This window comes from Arachis stenosperma, chromosome 1 (genome assembly GCF_014773155.1).
Source record: "Arachis stenosperma cultivar V10309 chromosome 1, arast.V10309.gnm1.PFL2, whole genome shotgun sequence".
Taxonomy (NCBI): Eukaryota; Viridiplantae; Streptophyta; class Magnoliopsida; order Fabales; family Fabaceae; genus Arachis; species Arachis stenosperma.
The window spans coordinates 75398418-75419519 of NC_080377.1; the positions used below are offsets into that span (position 1 = coordinate 75398418).

Consider the following 21102-nt stretch of genomic DNA (forward strand, 5'->3'; position numbering starts at 1 on the left):
CCCTCGGAACAGTAACCATTAGGACTCTAAAAAAAATGAAAACCATCATTTGTATCTTGCACTGCTTCTTAATATTTTCTTCCAATCTTCGAAGTTGCTCTTGGACCGAATTAAACTTAACATACATTCTTTCCACACAAGCATCTTCTTGTCCAATCTCCACACTTTACCTCTCTATGTCAACACTTAGTCTATCTATTTTTCTTTCTTGTGCATTAACATACCTGATTTCACCTTCTACCCGACCAAAATGATGTTGTGAAGCCAAGAAGCAAATATTACTAGCCTTCTCTTCTTCATTAATACACTCAAAAATTTTGCATCTCCTATTTGAGCAACAAATAAATCTTCTATTTGGATTCTTGGGTGTGTCAGAACTTCTCAGAATCAGGGTGTCTCCACAAAAGTAACTAACCCTTCTTTCCTTTTGCATCAATCACCCACTTTCATATCATCCTCATTATCAATTTTGACACCCTTCCACAAGCTACATAACTCCTTTCCTAGCTTGAAACTTTCAAAGAAGACAGAACAACAACTGTCTTCCCATAAAAACATAGATGTCTTCTCTTGTTGAAACTTCTTAAACTTGAAATTCCCGAAGAGATTTGGGTAGGATCCTGGTGCACGAAATCTTAATCCCAATTATCAAAATCAAAATTTCTTATGATCTCGTACCACTAACCAGCAAGTGCACTGGGTCGTCCAAGTAATACCTTACGTGAGTAAGGGTCGATCCCACGGAGATTATTGGTTTGAAGCAAGCTATGTTTATCTTATTATTCTTAGTCAAGATATCAATTAAAATTATCAGTTGGAATTATTAGATTGGAAAAATAAAAGAGAATAAAAGCGTTACTCGTTGTGCAGTAATGAGAAATGTGTTGGAGTTTTGGAGATGCTTTGTCCTTTGAATTTCTACTTTTCCTTGAAGTCCTCTTCCCACACGCAAGGTCCCTTCCATGGCAAGCTCTATGTAGGGTGTCACCGTTGTCAATGGCTACCTCCCATCCTCTCAGTGAAAACGTTCCTATGCTCTGTCACAGCACGGCTAATCATCTGTCGGTTCTCAATCAGGTTGGAATAGAATCCATTAATTCTTTTGCATCTATCACTAACGCCCAGCCTTCAGGAGTTTAAAGCTCGTCACAGTCATTCAATCCCAGAATCCTACTCGGAATACCACGGACAAGGTTTAGACTTTCTGGATTCTCATGAATGCCGCCATCAATCCGGCTTATACCACGAAGATTCTGATTAAGGAATCTTAGAGATACTCATTCAATCTGATGTAGAATGGAGGTGGTTGTCAGGCACACGTTCATGGATTGAGAAAGGTGATGAGTGTCACGGATCATCACCTTCTCCATAATTAAGCGCGAATGAACATCTTAGATAAGAACAAGCGTGTTTGAATGGAAAACAAAGTAATTGTATTAATTCATCGAGATGCTGCAGAGCTCCTCACCCCCAACAATGGAGTTTAGAGACTCATGCCGTCAAAAAGTATGTAATTCAGATCTGAAAATGTCATGAGGTCCAAAATAAGTCTCTAAAAGTTGTTTAAATAGTAAACTAGTAACCTAGGTTTACAGAAAATGAGTAAACTAAGATAATTGGTGCAGAAATCCACTTCTGGGGCCCACTTGGTGTGTGCTGGGGCTGAGACTAAAGCTATCCACGAACTGAGGCTTTTCTTGGAGTTGAACTCCAAGTTATAACGTGTTTTGGGCGTTCAACTCTGGATCATGACGTGTTTTTGGCGTTTAACTCTAGATAGCAGCATGTACTTGGCGTTCAACGCCAAGTTACGTCGTCTATCTTCGTGCAAAGTATGGACTATTATATATTGCTGGAAAGCCCTGGATGTCTACTTTCCAACGCCATTAAGAGCGCGCCAATTGGACTCCTGTAGCTCCAGAAAATCCATTTCGAGTGCAGGGAGGTCAGAATCCAACAGCATCAGCAGTCCTTTTCCAGCCTAACTCAGATTTTTGCTCAGCTCCCTCAATTTCAACCAGAAAATACCTGAAATCACAGAAAAACACACAAACTCATAGTAAAGTCCAGAAATATGATTTTTTCCCAGAAACTAATAATATTCTACTAAAAACTAATTAAAACATACTAAAATCTACATGAAATTACCCCCAAAAAGCGTATAAAATATCCGCTCATCACAACACCAAACTTAAACTGTTGCTTGTCCTCAAGCAACTAGATAAATAAAATAGGATGAAAGAAATTAAGAAGTAATAATATCTAAGAGTTTTAAATGGAGCTCAGATTCTTATTAGATGAGCGGGGCTTGTAGCTTTTTGTTTCTGAACAGTTTTGGCATCTCCCTTTATCCTTTGAAATTCAGAATGATTGGCATCCATAGGAACTCAGAATTTAGATAGTATTATTGATTCTCCTAGTGTAGTATGTTGATTCTTGAACACAGTTTTCTTGTGAGTCTTGGCCGTGGCCCTAAGCACTTTGTTTTCCAGTATTACCACCAGATACATAAATGCCACAGACACATGACTAGGTGAACCCTTTCAGATTGTGACTCAGCTTTGCTAGAGTCCCCAGTCAGAGGTGTCCAGAGCTCTTGAGCACACTCTTTTTGCCTTGGATCACGACTTTAACCACTCAGTCTCAAGTTTTTAACTTGGACCTACATGCCACAAGCACATGGTTAGGGACAGCTTGATTTAGCCGCTTAGGCCTGGAACTATTTCCTTAGGCCCTCCTATCCACTGATGCTCAAAGCCTTGGATCCTTTTCACCCTTGCCTTTTGGTTTTAAGGGCTGTTGGCTTTTATTCCTTTTGATCAAAAAAAAAATTTTTTTTTACTGCTTTTTCTTGCTTCAAGAATCAATTTCATGATTTTTCAGATCATCAATAATATTTTTTGTGTTCCTCATTCTTTCAGGAGCCAATATTCATAAAATTCAAGATAAAAATTATGCACTGTTCAAGCATTCATTCAGAGAACAAAAAGTATTGCCACCACATGTAATTAATTATAATTTTTATTATTAAGAACTCGAAAAATATAAATTACTTCTTTATTCTAAAAATCTACTACTTTATTCATGCCTGATGATGATGAGAAGAGTAAATTATAACTTAATTGGAAATAAAATCAAAATAGATATACTAATTACTACTACTACTACTATATATCTCCTAAGGCAAATTTCTATAATAACACTATCACAGAGTTAAAGCTAAAAATTGGAACTCAACAACCTGTTGTTTTGAGAAGTAGATGTTCCTCTAATCTGTGGGGTGCTTTTCAAGGATTAATTTTTGAAGCTTCAGCTCCCTTAGATCACGCCCTTGCTCTTCCTATTCCTTAAGCAGTTTGCAAAGCATGCTACTTTGATTGTTCTGTTCTTCCTTTATTTGGTCCATAGCTTCTTGCAATTTGGAAATAGAAGCCTCAAGATGTCCCCAATATTCGAATTGAGGGAGTTCTAGGAGGACTTCCTGTGCTCTCCTCTTGACTGAATCATCCTGCAGCTGTTGTCTGTCCATTGATATTCTAGTGATTGGCCTCTCAACTGAGATATACTCTGTTATTCCCATCTTCACTCCGGCATCTTTGCAGAGCATAGAAATTAAGCTTGGATAGGCCAATCTGGCGTCCTTGGAATTCCTGTTTGCTATTTTGTATAGTTCACATGAGATCAGTTGATGGACTTCTACTTCTTTTCCCAACATGATGCAGTGAATCATTACTGCTCTTTTAATGGTAACTTCAGAACGGTTGCTGGTGGGCAATATGGAACGCCCAATGAAATCCAGCCAGCCTCTTGCTACTGGTTTTAGATCTTCTCTTTTGAGTTGATTTAGGATGCCAGTCGTGCTGGTGGTCCACCTGGCTTCAGGGATGCATATATCCTCTAGAATCTTGTCCAGACCTTTATTTACCCTCATCATTCTCCTATTAAAGGAGTCTGGGTCATCTTTCAGTTGAGGAAGCTTAAATATCTCCCTGATCTTGTCAGGATGGGTATGAACAATCTTTCCTCTGACTAAGGTCCGATGGTCATAGAGAGCAGCTCCAATTATTCTTTGCCTGTCTGTCTGCCATAGATTAGCATAGAACTCCTGAACCATGTTCCTTCCCACTTTCGTTTTAGGATTGGCCAGAATTTCCCAGTTCCTGTTTCGAATTTGCTCTTGGATCTCCGGATATTCATCTTCTTTCAGATCAAATTTGACTTCCGGGATCACTGATCTGTGACTTATTATTTTGTAGTAATGGTCTGAATGTTCTTTAGTTAAGAACTTCCCTTGATTCCAAAGTGGCTTTGGAGTATTCTCTTTCTTGCCTCTTAGGGTGGGTTGTTTTCCTTTAGGAGCCATGATCTTAATGAGTATGTTTTTGTGATCACGGATAAACACACCAAACTTAGAGCTTTGCTTGTCCTCAAGCAAAAGAGAAGAAAGAAGAGGGATAGGAGGAGAGCAAGTGTGGCATGGTGATGATGAGAGGGGCGCCGAATTCAATATATAGGGAGGGGGGTGGGAATTTTCGAAAATAAGAAAAAGATAAGATAGAAGATATGATTTATAAAAGATAGATATAATAAGAAAAAGATATAATTTAAAAAGAGAAAGATATGAGTAATCATTAAAAAGATAAATCTGAATTTTTAATTTTGAAAAAGATTTTAAAAAGATAATTGAGTTTTGAAAACAAACTTAAAAGAGTTGGATTGGATTGGAAAACAATTTGTCTTTATGGATTAAGATATAATTGGAATTTTTGAAAAAGGGATTTTAGAAATTAGGGTTCTTAGAAAACTAATTTGATTTGAAGGATGACATTTTGAAACATGTTGATGCAAGAAATTATGAATTGAAACATAAAAATTTAGAAAATTAGTAAAAAAAAATGAATTTTACCTCCTCCCCACCATCCTGGCGTTAAACGCCCAAACGCTGCATGTTTTGGGCGTTTAACGCCCAAATGTTGCTTCTCCTGGGCGTTCAACGCCCAGCTGATGCATCTTTCTGGTGTTGAACGCCAGGAAGTCCTTTGTCACTGGGCGTTTTTCTGAACGCCCAGGATGCTGTCAATCTGGCGTTAAACGCCCAGAAGGTGCTTTTTTCTGGCGTTTAACGCCCAGAAGATGCTCCTTTCTGGCGTTTAACGCCCAGATGGCTACCCTTACTGGCGTTGAACGCCCAGTGGGTGCTTCTTTTGGGCGTTCAACGCCCAAAATGTTTCCTACTGGCTTTTTTTTTTCGCCAGTGAACTTCCAAATTTCCCTGTAACTCTGTGAATTCAATCAATTGCTTTTTTACCTTGAAGATATTTTGACATATACCTGTGAAAATCAACAGAAACAAATAAAATTAAATTTTGTGATTGGCTGGGTTGCCTCCCAGCAAGCGCTTCTTTAATGTCATTAGCTGGACTATTACTGAGCTTTAATTAAGTTTCAGTTTTGAGCATTCTTGCTCAAAATTGCTTTCAAGATAATGTTTAACTCTTTGTCCATTAACAATGAACTTTTTGTTAGATTCATTATCCTGAAGCTCTATGCATCCATATGGTGATACGCTTGTAATTACATATGGACCTCTCCACTGGGATTTTAATTTCCCGGGGAATAATTTGAGCCTAGAATTAAATAGCAGAACTTTTTGCCCCGGCTCAAAGACTCTGGATGACAATTTCTTATCATGCCATCTTTTTGCTTTCTCTTTGTAAATTTTTGCATTCTCGAAAGTACTGAGTCTAAATTCTTCTAGCTCATTTAACTGGAGCAATCGTTTTTCTCCAGCTAACTTGGCATCAAGGTTTAGGAATCTGGTTGCCTAGTAGGCCTTGTGTTCCAGTTCCACTGGCAAGTGACATGCCTTTCCATACACAAGCTGGTATGGAGAGGTCCCTATAGGGGTCTTGAATGCTGTTCTGTATGCCCACAGAGCATCATCCAAGCTTCTTGCCCAATCCCTTCTACGGTTAATTACAGTCCGTTCCAGGATTCTTTCGAGTTCTCTATTTGAGACTTCAGCTTGCCCATTAGTTTGTGGGTGATATGGAGTAGCTACCCTGTGGCTAACTCCATAACGAACCAGAGCAGAGTAAAGCTGTTTATTGCAGAAATGAGTGCCCCCATCACTGATTAATACTCTAGGGGTACCAAATCTGCTGAAGATGTGTTTCTGGAGGAATTTTAACACTGTTTTAGTGTCGTTAGTGGGTGTTGCAATAGCCTCCACCCATTTGGATACATAATCCACTGCCACCAGAATATAAGTGTTTGAGTATGATGGTGGGAAAGGTCCCATGAAGTCAATGCCCCATACATCAAACAACTCAATCTCCAAGATCCCTTGTTGAGGCATGGCATAACTGTGAGGTAGATTGCCAGATCTTTGGCAACTGTCACAATTAAGTACAAACACTCGGGAGTCTTTATAGAGAGTAGGCCAGTAGAAGCCACATTGGAGGACTCTTGTGGCTGTTCGCTCACTTCCAAAATGTCCTCCATACTGTGATCCATGGCAGTGCCATAGGATCTTTTGTGCTTCTTCCTTAGCCACACATCTACGGATTACTCCGTCTGCACACCTCTTGAAGAGATATGGTTCATCCCAAAGATAGTACTTTGCATCTGTGATTAATTTCTTTGATTGCTGCCTACTGTATTCTTTGGGTATGAACCTCACTGCCTTGTAGTTTGCAATGTCTGCAAACCATGGCACTTCCTGGACGGCAAAGAGTTGCTCATCCGGAAAAGTTTCAGAGATCTCAGTGAGAGGGAGGGACGCCCCTTCTACTGGATCTATTCGGGACAGATGATCTGCTACTTGGTTTTCTGTCCCTTTTCTGTCTCTTATTTCTATATCAAACTCTTGCAGAAGCAACACCCATCTTATAAGTCTGGGTTTTGAATCCTGCTTTGTGAGTAGGTATTTAAGAGCCGCATGATCAGTATACACAATCACTTTTGATCCTACTAAATAGGATCTGAATTTGTCAATGGTGTAAACCACTGCAAGTAGCTCTTTTTCTGTGGTTGTGTAATTCTTCTGTGCGTCATTTAAAACACGGCTGGCATAGTAAATGACGTGCAGAAGCTTGTCATGCCTTTGTCCCAACACTGCACCAATGGCATGGTCACTGGCATCACACATCAATTCAAATGGTAATGTCCAGTCTGGTGCAGAGATGATTGGTGCTGTAACCAATTTAGCTTTCAGAGTCTCAAATGCTTGCAGACACTCTTTATCAAAGATAAATGGCATGTCAGCAGCTAGCAGGTTGCTCAGAGGTTTGGCGATTTTTGAAAAATCCTTTATAAACCTCCTATAGAATCCTGCATGCCCCAGAAAGCTTCTGATTGCCTTAACATTAGCAGGTGGTGGTAATTTTTCAATTACCTCTACCTTAGCTTGATCCACCTCTATCCCCTTGTTCGAGATTTTGTGCCCAAGGACAATTCCTTCAGACACCATAAAGTGACACTTCTCCCAGTTTAAAACCAGGTTAGTCTCTTGGCATCTCTTTAGAACAAGTGCTAAATGGTTAAGGCAGGAGCTGAATGAGTCTCCAAACACTGAAAAGTCATCCATGAAGACTTCCAGAAATTTTTCCACCATATCAGAGAAAATTGAGAGCATGCACCTCTGAAAGGTTGCAAGTGCATTGCACAGGCCAAATGGCATCCTTCTGTATGCAAATACTCCAGATGGGCATGTGAATGCCATTTTTTCCTGATCCTGGGGATCTACTGCAATTTGATTATAACCTGAATATCCATCCAGGAAGCAGTAGTATTCATGACCTGCTAGTCTCTCTAGCATCTGGTCTATGAATGGTAAAGGAAAATGATCCTTTCTGGTAGCTGTATTGAGCCTTCTGTAATCAATACACATACGCCACCCAGTAACTGTTCTTGTAGGAACTAGTTCATTTTTTTCATTATGAACCACTGTCATGCCACCTTTCTTAGGGACGACTTGGACAGGGCTCACCCAGGGGCTATCAGAAATAGGATAAATAATCCCAGCCTCTAGTAACTTAGTGACCTCTTTCTGCACCACTTCCTTCATGGCTGGATTCAGCCGCCTTTGTGGTTGAACCACTGGCTTGGCGTCACCCTCCAGTAAGATCTTGTGCATGCATCTAGCTGGGCTAATGCCCTTAAGATCACTGATGGACCACCCAAGAGCTGTCTTGTGTGTCCTTAGCACTTGAATTAGTGCTTCCTCTTCCTGTGGCTCTAAGGTGGAGCTTATGATCACAGGAAAGGTATTACCTTCTCCCAGGAATGCATATTTTAGGGAAGGTGGTAATGGTTTGAGCTCGGGTTTAGGAGGTTTTTCCTCTTCCTGAGGGATTTTCAGAGGTTCTACTCTTCTTTCTGATTCCTCCAGATTAGGCTGAACATCTTTAAAGATGTTCTCTAGCTCTAATTCGAGACTCTCAGCCATATTGACCTCTCTTACCAGAGAGTCAATAATATCAACACTCATGCAGTCATTTGGGGTGTCTGGATGTTGCATGGCTTTGACAACATTCAACTTGAACTCCTCCTCATTGACTCTCAAGGTTACTTCCCCTCTTTGGACGTCAATGAGGGTTCGGCCAGTTGCTAGGAAAGGTCTTCCTAGAATGAGAGTTGCACTCTTGTGCTCCTCCATTTCCAGCACCACAAAGTCAGTAGGAAAGGCGAATGGCCCAACCTTGACAATCATGTCTTCAATCACGCCTGATGGGTATTTAATGGAGCCATCAGCAAGTTGAAGACATATCCTGGTTGGTTTGATTTCTTCAGTTAAACCAAGCTTTCTGATAGTAAATGCAGGTATTAGGTTGATACTTGCCCCAAGATCACATAAAGCTTGCTTGGTACAAGTACCCTCTAATGTGCATGGTATCATAAAACTCCCAGGATCTTTAAGCTTCTCAGGTAAGCTTTTTAGAATGACTGCACTGCATTCTTCAGTGAGGTAAACTTTTTCAGTTTCCCTCCAATCCTTCTTATGCCTTAAGATCTCTTTCATGAACTTAGCATAAGAGGGTATTTGCTCAAGTGCCTCTGCAAACGGAATCTTTATTTCAAGAGTCCTGAGATAGTCTGCAAAGCGGGCAAATTGCTTATCCTGTTCCGCTTGGCGGAGTTTTTGAGGATAAGGCATTTTGGCTTTGTATTCCTCAACCTTAGTTGCTGCAGGTTTATTACCTACAGAAGTGGGTTGGGAAGCCTTTTTAGAAGGGTTGTTATCAGCACTTGTATGTGACTGATCCCCCACTGGCATTTGAATGCCATGGGTGGAGGCTGGAGTGGCGTTAGACGCCACCTCCCTATTTGTTACTGGCGTCTGAACGCCAGAACTATGCTCCCTTTGGGCGTTCAACGCCGGATTCATGCTTGTTTCTGGCGTTGAACGCCAGGAATGAGCATGGGCTGGGCGTTCAGCGCCAGCATTATTCCTCTCTGGGCTCTGATTGTCCTCAGAGGGCTTTTGAGTAGCCATTTGTTCATTTCTTGGCTTCCTGCTGCTTTGAAGTGAGGTATCTAATGTTTTCCCACTTCTTAATTGAACTGCTTGGCATTCTTCTGTTATTTGTTTTGATAGTTGTTTTTCTGTCTGTTTTAACTGTACTTCCATATTCCTGTTAGCCATTCTTGTTTCCTGTAATATTTCCTTGAATTCGGCTAGCTGTTGAGTTAGAAAGTCTAATTGCTGATTGAATTCATTAGCCTAATCCACCGGACTGAGTTCAGCAGTTACTGTTTTAGCTTCTTCTTTCATGGAAGATTCACTGCTTAGGTACAGATGTTGATTTCTGGCAACTGTATCAATAAGCTCTTGAGCTTCTTCAATTGTTTTTCTCATATGTATAGATCCACCAGCTGAGTGGTCTAGAGAAATCTGAGCTTTTTCTGTAAGCCCATAGTAGAAGATGTCTAATTGCACCCATTCTGAAAACATTTCAGAGGGGCATTTTCTTAGCATCTCTCTGTATCTTTCCCAGGCATCATAAAGGGATTCATTATCTCCTTGTTTGAAGCCTTGGATGCTTAGCCTTAGCTGTGTCATCCGTTTTGGAGGGAAATAGTGATTCAGGAATTTTTCTGACAGCTGTTCCTATGTTTTTATGCTGTTCTTAGGCTGGTTATTTAACCACCTCTTAGCTTGATCTTTTACAGCAAATGGAAACAGTAATAATCTGTAGACATCCTGATCCACTTCTTTATCTTGTACTGTGTCAGCAATTTGTAAAAATTGTGCCAGAAACTCTGTAGGTTCTTCACGTGGAAGACCGGAATACTGGCAGTTTTGCTGCACCATGATAATGAGCTGAGGATTCATCTCAAAGCTACTAACTCCAATGGAGGGGTTAGCATATGACCCCAAAGTCCTCTTGGACTGTGCATTTCCACTTAATTCCATGATGGAATAAGGGAGATGGTATGTATGTTGATATTATTTATTTTATAGAAGTGGAATAAATAAAAACGGAATATATATAAAAAAATTTGAAAATATTTTGTGAAAATTTTTCGAAAGAATTTGAAATTGAAATCTGAATTTTATGTAAAAATTTCGAAAATGTAGTTTTAAAATTGGTTAGAAAATATTTTTTTTTTGAATTTTGAATTTTATAATGAAAGAGAAAAACACATAAAGGACACAAGACTTAAAATTTTTAGATCTAATGCTCCTTATTTTCGAAAATTTTGGAGGGAAAACACCAAGGAACACCAAACTTAAAAATATTAAGATCAAGACACAAGAAAAACTCAAGAATACTTTGAAGATTCACAAGAACACAAGAACAAAAGAAAGAACACCAAACTTAAAATTTTTAGAAAACTTCAATAAAATTTTTGAAAATTATATTAAAATTAACAAGAGAACACCAAACTTAAAGTTTGGCACAAGATTAAATCAAGAAAAAATTATTTTTGAAAAAGATTTTCAAAAGAACTGGTGCCCAATCATCAAGAATATAAACCAATGTTCTAGCCAATTGGGAGTAAATGTAACACTTGTTTTGAATAGGTATATTCCTTTTGGAAGATTAATGCTTTAAAAAGAACACAAGTGAAACAAGAAAAGACACAAAACAAGAAAAACTCAAGATCAACAAGAAAGATCAACAAGAACAACTTGAAGATCAATGAAGAACAAAGAACACAAATTCGAAAAGTTAAAGAAAAATATAAAATATGCAATTAACACCAAACTTAGAACAAGACACTAAACTCACGAAAAATTAACAATTAATTAAGAAAAATAATATTTTTGAAAAGAAATTTTTTGAAAAGAAACTATCCTATCAGATTTTAATGACTCTATAACAATAAAAATAAATTATTCCTAATCTAAGAAATAAAATAAACCTTTAGTTGTTCAAACTCGAATAATCCCCGGCAACGGTGCCAAAAACTTGGTGCACGAAATCTTAATCCCAATTATCAAAATCAAAATTTCTTATGATCTCGTACCACTAACCAGCAAGTGCACTGGGTCGTCCAAGTAATACCTTACGTGAGTAAGGGTCGATCCCACGGAGATTATTGGTTTGAAGCAAGCTATGTTTATCTTATTATTCTTAGTCAAGATATCAATTAAAATTATCAGTTGGAATTATTAGATTGGAAAAATAAAAGAGAATAAAAGCGTTACTCGTTGTGCAGTAATGAGAAATATGTTGGAGTTTTGGAGATGCTTTGTCCTTTGAATTTCTACTTTTCCTTGAAGTCCTCTTCCCACACGCAAGGTCCCTTCCATGGCAAGCTCTATGTAGGGTGTCACCGTTGTCAATGGCTACCTCCCATCCTCTTAGTGAAAACGTTCCTATGCTCTATCACAGCACGGCTAATCATCTGTCGGTTCTCAATCAGGTTGGAATAGAATCCATTGATTCTTTTGCGTCGGTCACTAACGCCCAGCCTTCAGGAGTTTGAAGCTCGTCACAGTCATTCAATCCCAGAATCCTACTCGGAATACCACGGACAAGGTTTAGACTTTCCAGATTCTCATGAATGCCGCCATCAATCCGGCTTATACCACGAAGATTCTAATTAAGGAATCTTAGAGATACTCATTCAATCTGATGTAGAACGGAGGTGGTTGTCAGGCACACATTCATGGATTGAGGAAGGTGATGAGTGTCACGGATCATCACCTTCTCCATAATTAAGCGCGAATGAACATCTTAGATAAGAACAAGCGTGTTTGAATGGAAAACAAAGTAATTGAATTAATTCATCGAGACGCTGCAGAGCTCCTCACCCCCAACAATGGAGTTTAGAGACTCATGCCGTCAAAAAGTATGTAATTCAGAACTGAAAATGTCATGAGGTCCAAAATAAGTCTCTAAAAGTTGTTTAAATAGTAAACTAGTAACCTAGGTTTACAGAAAATGAGTAAACTAAGATAATTGGTGCAGAAATCCACTTCTGGGGCCCACTTGGTGTGTGCTGGGGCTGAGACTAAGGCTATCCACGAACTGAGGCTTTTCTTGGAGTTGAACTCCAAGTTATAACGTGTTTTGGGCGTTCAACTCTGGATCATGACGTGTTTCTGGCGTTTAACTCCAGACAGCAGCATGTACTTGGCGTTCAACGCCAAGTTACGTCGTCTATCTTCGTGAAAAGTATGAACTATTATATATTGCTGGAAAGCCCTGGATGTCTACTTTCCAACTCCGTTGAGAGCGCGCCAATTGGACTTCTGTAGCTCCAGAAAATCCATTTCAAGTGCAGGGAGGTCAGAATCCAACAGCATCAGCAGTCCTTTTTCAGCCTAAATCAGATTTTTGCTCAGCTCCCTCAATTTCAGCCAGAAAATACATGAAATCACAGAAAAACACACAAACTCATAGTAAAGTCCAGAAATATGATTTTTTCCCAGAAACTAATAATATTCTACTAAAAACTAATTAAAACATACTAAAATCTACATGAAATTACCCCCAAAAAGCGTATAAAATATCCGCTCATCAGATCCATACAAGATGAGAAAATTTCAGAAACAAATTAAATAGGAAGAAAATGAGAAGAGGAGAAAGGTGAAGAGAATAGGGTTTAGGTGATTATAACGATTATGTAGGGTTAGAGACATGTAGGTATTTTGGTCAATTCAACACTTGTAAACGTTTTCTTTAATGTCTGCTGTGAATAGGGACCAAATAAAAAAAAAACAATAATGCTCTGCATCCATGTAATTTTTCTAACAAATCCAACCAAGTTATTTTGCTTCAAGCACCGCGCCACCTTTTCTCTCATGCTTTCATAACAGACTTTTAACGTAAACCTCTTTAACGTAAAGCTTTCTCTTCAACGTAAATCTTCCTTTTTCGTTCTTCTTCAACATAAAGCTTCTCTTCCTCTCTATTTTTTTTATTTTCTTCTTTGTTTTCTTCTTCATTTTCTTCAACGTAAACTTCATTTTTTACGTTTTTGTTATTTTCAGATTTCAATTTGCATCAAAACAATGAATGATTGGTGCACGAAATTGTGATCTCTAATAATGGCATTCAACTTGGTATGTGCGTTTATAACTCAGCACTTTCTTCACAACCTCGCACAACTAACCAGCAAGTGCACTGGGTCGTCCAAGTAATAAATCTTATGTGAGTAAGGGTCGATCCCACGGAGATTATTGGTATGAAGCAAGCTATAGTCATCTTGTAAATTCTCAGTTAGGTGAATAATATAGGGTTATGGAGTTTTCGAATAATAATAATAAATAAACAGAAAATAAAGATAGGAATACTTATGTAAATCATTGATGGAAATTTCAGATAAGCGTATGAAGATGCGTTTAAACTTAAAGCTTCCAACCATAATGAACCTTGCAGGACAATTCTTACCACTGGCCATCTTTCGCTTACTCTTAATGTCACAAAGAGCTCTAAGTTGACCATTCGTCTCCAGTAGCCCATATTCAAGTGGAATTAGAAAGCTAAGGGATATGAATTTTACCCACTTGAATGTTGTGAAGGATGATGGCAACTTAGGGGGAGGTATTTTTAATGAAATTGCAAGCTCCACTCCCTTGTGCTCTTCTCTGATAATTACCACCTCTTTGCAAGCTTCTTCAATTTCAACCTCTTCCTCTTGGTAGCTCTCTTCCAATTCAATCTCCTCTTCATTGCTTTCCAAGGGCATGAGAGGTTGTGCTTCTTCTTCTTGAATCTCCATCTCTTGATCAACATCTTCCAAGTCTTCAACTGTGATATGCCTTGGAGGTTGTACACCCTCCTCAGCATCAAATTCAAACATCTTGGAAAGGGGTTCTATGACTGGACTTTACCATGGAGGTTCTGCATCTCCTAAATCATCAACCATTTCTTTCTCTGCAACTATTATGGTTTTCTCCACTTGTTCCAATACAAAGCCATGTTCCTCATTGTCCACCGAAGTTTCTAGTGTCTCCTTCATGCTTTGCTCTTCTTTTGATTCTCCACATGCAGCCATGGGAGTACTTTGAGTGCTCAGATGTTGGAAAGCTATTAGATTTACGAACTTACCTAAAGCGGCCGCAAAATTTTGCACACTCTTATTTATCCTTTCTTGCCTTTGAAGAATAACACAAGGTCTGTCATCCATTAGAGGTTGGGGTGGAAATGAGGATTCATTGGTTGGGAGAGAGGGTTCATAATAGGAAGGTGGTTCATCTTGATAATGATATAGAGATGGTGAATATTGAGGTGGTGGTTCATGAGGGTAGTTGTGTTGGAAAGGTGGTGGTTCTGTGTATGGTTCATTTGGCTCATAAGGTGGTTGGTATGGTGGATGAGGGTTAAGATCATATGGAGGTGAATGGTGAAAAGGGACTTGTGAGTATGGTGGTCCAAAGCTATGTTGAGGAGGGGGTTCATAGGCGTATGGTGGTGGTTGTTGATAGTCAAAAGATTGCTCACCATAGCCATTGCCTTGATATGCATCACAGAATGGTTGTTGATAGTCCATTGGAGGTGGTTGTTGCCATGAGGGTTGATCAAATCCTTGTGGCTCCTCCCATCTTTGATTGTTCCAACCATGGTGCATGTTGTCATTATAATCTCCTTTTCCTGCAACATAATTGTAACCAGACTCATAGCCAAAGGGGTGAGAGTTCATAGTAGTAAGAGAAAATAAAAATAAAAATTAATAAAAAGAAAATATTTTGAAAAAGATATAACTTTTGAAAAAGATAAGATAAGATTTTTGAAAAAGATAAGATAAGATAAAAGTTTTAAAATCTGAAATTTGAAATTTTTTTTTTGATAAATATTTACAATAACCAATAATAAGGCACACGTTTGCAATTCCCCGGCAACGGCACCATTTTTGACGTTAGGATTTTTTGCTAGTAAAGAATTTTATAAAAATAGTCGCGTTGTAGATATAGATTCTAAACCAACAGAAATCCCTTCGTGCAAACGTTTAGTTGTCACAAGTAACAAACCCCTTTAAATTGATAACCGAGTATTTAAACCTCGGGTCGTCTACTCAAGGAATTACAGGGAAGTATGTTCTTATTATTGGCTATGAAAAAGGTAAAATTGGGGGTTTTGGAATTTGGGCAATGGGCACAGGTATATTTTCAAAGCAATAAAAATAAATAAATAACTGTAAAATAAACTCTTGGCAAGATATGAAGACTGGAAGTCCTATCCCAGTTATCCTTATCAGTTGTGAAGAGAATTGGATTCTTCTCCCACCTTGTTAACCTCTAACTATGAAGGTAAGTTAAGTGGATGAATTAATTCGAATCCTCAAGTCCCAGTCTTTCCTGAGGAAAAGTTAGAGTTATTGGATCTCGAATTAATTCTTGAAGAGTGCCAATTTTCAATCAACAATGAGTTTGATAACTCAAGAGTCACCAATTAATCAACCCAAGCCAAAAGGGGAGAAATCCTACTTGAATGAAAATAAATTGGATAAAGCCAAAGCATCCATAACATATAAATCTGAAAACATCTCAATAATATATAGTCCTAACATGAAAAGTTCATAAGCCAATTGGGCAATATAAATAAAATACAAATAAAAGCATTAAAGTATCTCAAAGTAGAAGAGAAGTCAAAATAAAGAAATATTGAACCTGATGTGAAGATGAGATAAATTCCTAATTTCTAAAAATCCTAATCCTAAGAGAGAGGAGAGAACCTCTCTCTCTAAAAACTACATCTAAAACTAAAATTATGAATTATGAAAGCATGATTATGAATGGATGCATTTTCCCACTTTATAGCCTCTAATCTGTGTGTTCTGGGCTGAAAACTGGGTCAAAAATAGCCCAAAAATCACTCCTAGCGCTTTCTGGTCCGTACAGGTCACGGAAGAGTGACGCGGAGGCGTCGTCCACGCGTTAGTGTGGGTTGTGTTCCTGCCAGGTCACGCGGCCACGTGATCCATGCGTTCGCGTCGCCTGGTGTCAGGGCAGTGATGAGCGGATAATTTGTACGCTTTTTGGCATTGTTTTTAGTATGTTTTTGGTAGTTTTAGTTGAGTTTTTATTATATTTTTATTAGTTTTTAGTTAAAATTCACTTTTCTGGACTTTACTATGAGTTTGTGTGTTTTTCTGTGATTTCAGGTATTTTCTGGCTGAAATTGAGGGATCTGAGCAAAAATCTGATCCAGAGACTCAAAAGGACTGCAGATGCTGTTGGATTCTGACCTCCCTGCACTCGAAGTGGATTTTCTGGAGCTACAGAAGCCCAATTGGCGCGCTCTCAACGGCGTTGGAAAGTAGACATCCTGGGCTTTCCAGCAATATATGATAGTCTATACTTTGCCCAAGATTTGATGGCCCAAACCGGCGTTCAAAGTCACCTCAAGAAATTCCAGCGTTAAACGCCGGAACTGGCACCTAATTGGGAGTTAAACGCCCAAACTGGCATAAAAGCTGGCGTTTAACTCCAAGGAGAGTCTCTACACGAAAATGCTTCATTGCTCAGCCCAAGCACACACCAAGTGGGCCCGGAAGTGGATTTTTATGTCATTTACTCATCTCTGTACACCCTAGGCTACTAGTTTCCTATAAATAGGACCTTTTACTATTGTATTTTCATCTTTTGATCATGTTTTGATGATTGAACCCTCTTTGGGAGGCTGGCCATTCGGCCATGCCTAGACTTTGTTCTTATGTATTTTCAACGGTGGAGTTTCTACACACCATAGATTAAGGTGTGGAGCTCTGCTGTACCTCGAGTATTAATGCAATTACTATTGTTCTTCCATTCAATTCCGCTTGTTCTTGTTCTAAGATATCACTTGTTCTTCAACTTGATGAATGTGATGATCCGTGACACTCATCATCATTCTCACCTATGAACAAGGTGACTGACAACCATTCTTGTTCTACAAGCAACCAAGGCTCTAGTGAATATCTCTTGGATTCTTTAATCGGAATCTTCGTGGTATAGGCAGGACCTGATGGCGGCATTCAAGAGAATCCGGAAGGTCTAAACCTTGTCTGTGGTATTCTGAGTAGGATTCAATGACTGAATGATTGTGACGTGCTTCAAACTCCTAGCAGGCGGGGCGTTAGTGACAGACGCAAAAGTATCAATGGATATTATTCCGGCCTGACCGAGAACCGACAGCTGAATTCCGCTATGCCGTGACAGGGCATATGCCAATCGCTTTCACTGAGAGGATGGGAGGTAGCCACTGACAATGGTGAAACCCTACACGAGCTTGCCATGGAAAGGAGTAAGAAGGATTGGATGAAGACAGTAGGAAAGCAGAGAGACGGAAGGGAAGGCATCTTCATTCGCTTATCTGAAGCTCTCACCAATGATATACATAAGTATCTCTATCTTTATCTTTATGCTTTATTCGTTTATCACTATACCCATTTGAGTCTGCCTGACTGAGATTTACAAGGTGACCATAGCTTGCTTCATACCAACAATCTCCGTGGGATCGACCCTTACTCGCGTAAGGTATTACTTGGACGACCCAGTGCACTTGCTGGTTAGTTGTGCGAAGTTGTAGTGATCACAATTTCGCGCACCAAGTTTTTGGCGCCGTTGCCGGGGATTGTTCAAGTTTTGAGCAAGCTTTTTGTCCGGTAACATCAGTGCCAAATTTCTGATCCGGCAACAAGCACCAAGTTTTTGGCGCCGTTGCCGGGGATTGTTCTTGTGTATGGACAACTGACGGTTCATCTTGTTGCTTAGATTAGGTATTATTTTTCTTCAGAGTTCTTAAGAATGAATTCTAGTGTTTCAAGGTGATGTTCTTATCATCACCAAAGCTGATTGATCATCATCAATTTAGCTCTTGAATGCAATGTCCTGCTGAAGCTTAGCCGGCCATGTCTAATTCCTTTAGACTAAAGCTTTAGACTAACATTGCATGATTCCTGGAATTCTCATTAAGAATTTTGATACCTTTATTTTCTTTTTCTACATAATTTTCGAAAAATCAAAAAAAAAAATTTACAAAATCATAAAATCCAAAAATATGTCTTGTTTGAGTCTAGAGTCTCATCTTAAGTTTAGTATCAATTACATGTTTCTATTCTTATTGCATTCATGCATGTGTCCTCATTGATCTTCAAGTTATTCTTGATGATTTCCTTGTTTTGATCTTTGAATTCTATCGACTTGAGTGTTTTGTTATATGCATTCTCATTTTGTTAGTGTCAATGGTATACAAACTGCTAAGTTTGGTGTCTTGCATGCATTATTATTTGATTTTAGTTGCATTTTGATTATTAAAAATCCAAAAAAATTTTTAATTTGTGTCTTTTCAAGTCAATAATACAGAGAATTGAAGATTCAGAACATACTGCAGAGGAATCACACAGAAAAAGCTGGGCATTCAAAAATGCCCAGTGAAGAAGACAGACTGGCGTTTAAACGCCAGCCAGGGTGCCTGGCTGGGCGTTTAACGCCCAAAAGGGTAGTAGTTTGGGCGTTAAACGCCAGAATGTGCACCATTCTGGGCGTTTAACGCCAGGATGGCACAAGGGGGAGAATTTTGTTTTCAAATCAATTTTTTTCAAGTTTTTCAAAATCAAATCTTTTTCAAATCATATCTTTTCAATCAAATGTTTTCAAAATCAATTTCTTTCCTTTTTCAAAGATACTTAGTAACAATTAATGAGTTGATTGAACATTTTTTGCCTTTTCTGTTGAGGAAGGTTTTATGTTTGAATCATATCTTTTCTTGTTGGGCAAGTCATAAATTTTTAGAATCATATCTTTTCAAATTGTTTTCAAATCATATCTTTTAAAATTGTTTTCAAATCATATCTTTTCAATCACATCTTTTTCAAAATAAGTTTTCAATCAAATCTTTTTAATTTCTAATTTCAAAATCTTTTTCAAAAAAAAAAATCACTTGATTTCTTTTCCACTCTTATTTTCGAAAATCAATTAAGTGTTTTTCAAAATGTTTTCAAAATCTTTTAACTTAATTTTCGAAAATTACTTCCCTTCTTCTCACATCCTTCTATTTATGGACTAACACTATTCCTTAATGCAAAATTCGAACTCCATCTTCTTTGATAAGTTCGAATTTTCTACCTCTGTCTTCCATTTTTTTCCTCTGACACCTTAAGGAATCTCTATACTGTGACATAGAGGATTCCATATTTTCTTGTTCTCTTCTCTTTCATATGAGCAGGAACAAAGACAAAGGCATTCTTGTTGAAGCTGACCCTGAACCTGAAAGGACCTTGAAGCGGAAGCTAAGAAAAGCTAAGGCACAACTCTCTGTTGAGGACCTGACCGAATTCTTCAAAGAAGAAGACATGGCAGCCGAGAACAACAACAATGCCAACAATGCAAGGAAGGTGCTGGGTGACTTTACTGCACCTACTCCCAACTTCTATGGGAGAAGCATCTCTATCCCTGCCATTGGAGCAAACAACTTTGAGCTTAAGCCTCAATTAGTTTCTCTAATGCAACAGAATTGCAAGTTTCATGGACTTCCATTGGAAGATCTTCATCAGTTTTTAGCTGAATTCTTGCAAATCTGTGACACAGTCAAGACTAATGGGGTTGACCCTGAAGTCTACAGACCGATGCTATTCCCTTTTGCTGTAAGAGACAGAGCTAGAATATGGTTGGACTCTCAACCTAAAGAAAGCCTGGACTCTTGGGAAAAGCTAGTCAATGCCTTCTTGGCAAAGTTCTTTCGACCTCAAAAATGGAGTAAGCTTAGAGTGGAAGTCCAAACCTTCAGACAGAAGGATGGAGAATCCCTCTATGAAGCTTGGGAAAGATACAAACAATTAATCAGAAAATGTCCCTCAGACATGCTTTCTGAATGGAGCATCATAGGTATTTTCTATGATGGTCTCTCTGAACTATCCAAGATGTCTTTGGATAGCTCTGCTGGAGGATCTCTTCATCTGAAGAAGACGCCTACAGAAGCTCAGTAACTAATTGAAATGGTTGCAAATAACCAATTCATGTACACTTCTGAAAGGAATCCTGTGAACAATGGGACAAATCAGAAGAAAGGAGTTCTTGAGATTGATACTCTGAATGCCATACTGGCTCAGAACAAGATATTGACTCAACAAGTCAATTTGATTTCTCAAAGTCTGTCTGGAATGCAAAATGCACCTGGCAGTACTAAGGAAGCTTCATCTGAGGAAGAAGATTATGATCCTGAGAACCCTTCAATGGAAGAGGTGAATTACCTAGGAGAACCCTATGGAAACACCTACAATTCTTCATGGAGAAATCACCCAAATTTCTCATGGAAGAATCAAGAGAGACCTCAACAAGGTTTCAATAACAACAATGGTGGAAGAAACAGGTTTAGCAATGGCAAGCCTTTTCCATCATCTTCTCAGCAACAGACAGAGAGTTCTAAGCAGAATACCTCTGACTTAGCAACAATGGTCTCTGATCTAATCAAAACCACTCAAAGTTTCATGAATGAAACAAGGTCCTCCATCAGAAATTTAGAAGGACAAGTGGGTCAGCTGAGCAAGAAAATTACTGAACTCCCTCCTAGTACTCTCCCAAGCAACACAGAAGAAAATCCAAAAGGAGAGTGCAAAGCCATAACCATGGCCGAATTTGGAGAGGAAAGAGAGGAGGTGGACGCCACTGAGGAAAGCCTCAATGGGCGTGCACCAACCTCCTCTGAGTTCCCCAATGAGGAACCA

The 21102-nt window shown here is 38.8% G+C and overlaps 1 non-coding gene across 1 annotated transcript; it reads right to left on the minus strand.

Annotated features, from left to right (window-relative positions):
* Positions 1-20136: 20136 nt before the first annotated feature.
* LOC130948938 (small nucleolar RNA R71) lies at positions 20137-20244 on the minus strand. Its single transcript, XR_009073299.1, has one exon. It is a non-coding gene; the product is annotated as a small nucleolar RNA R71 (small nucleolar RNA).
* Positions 20245-21102: the final 858 nt, after the last annotated feature.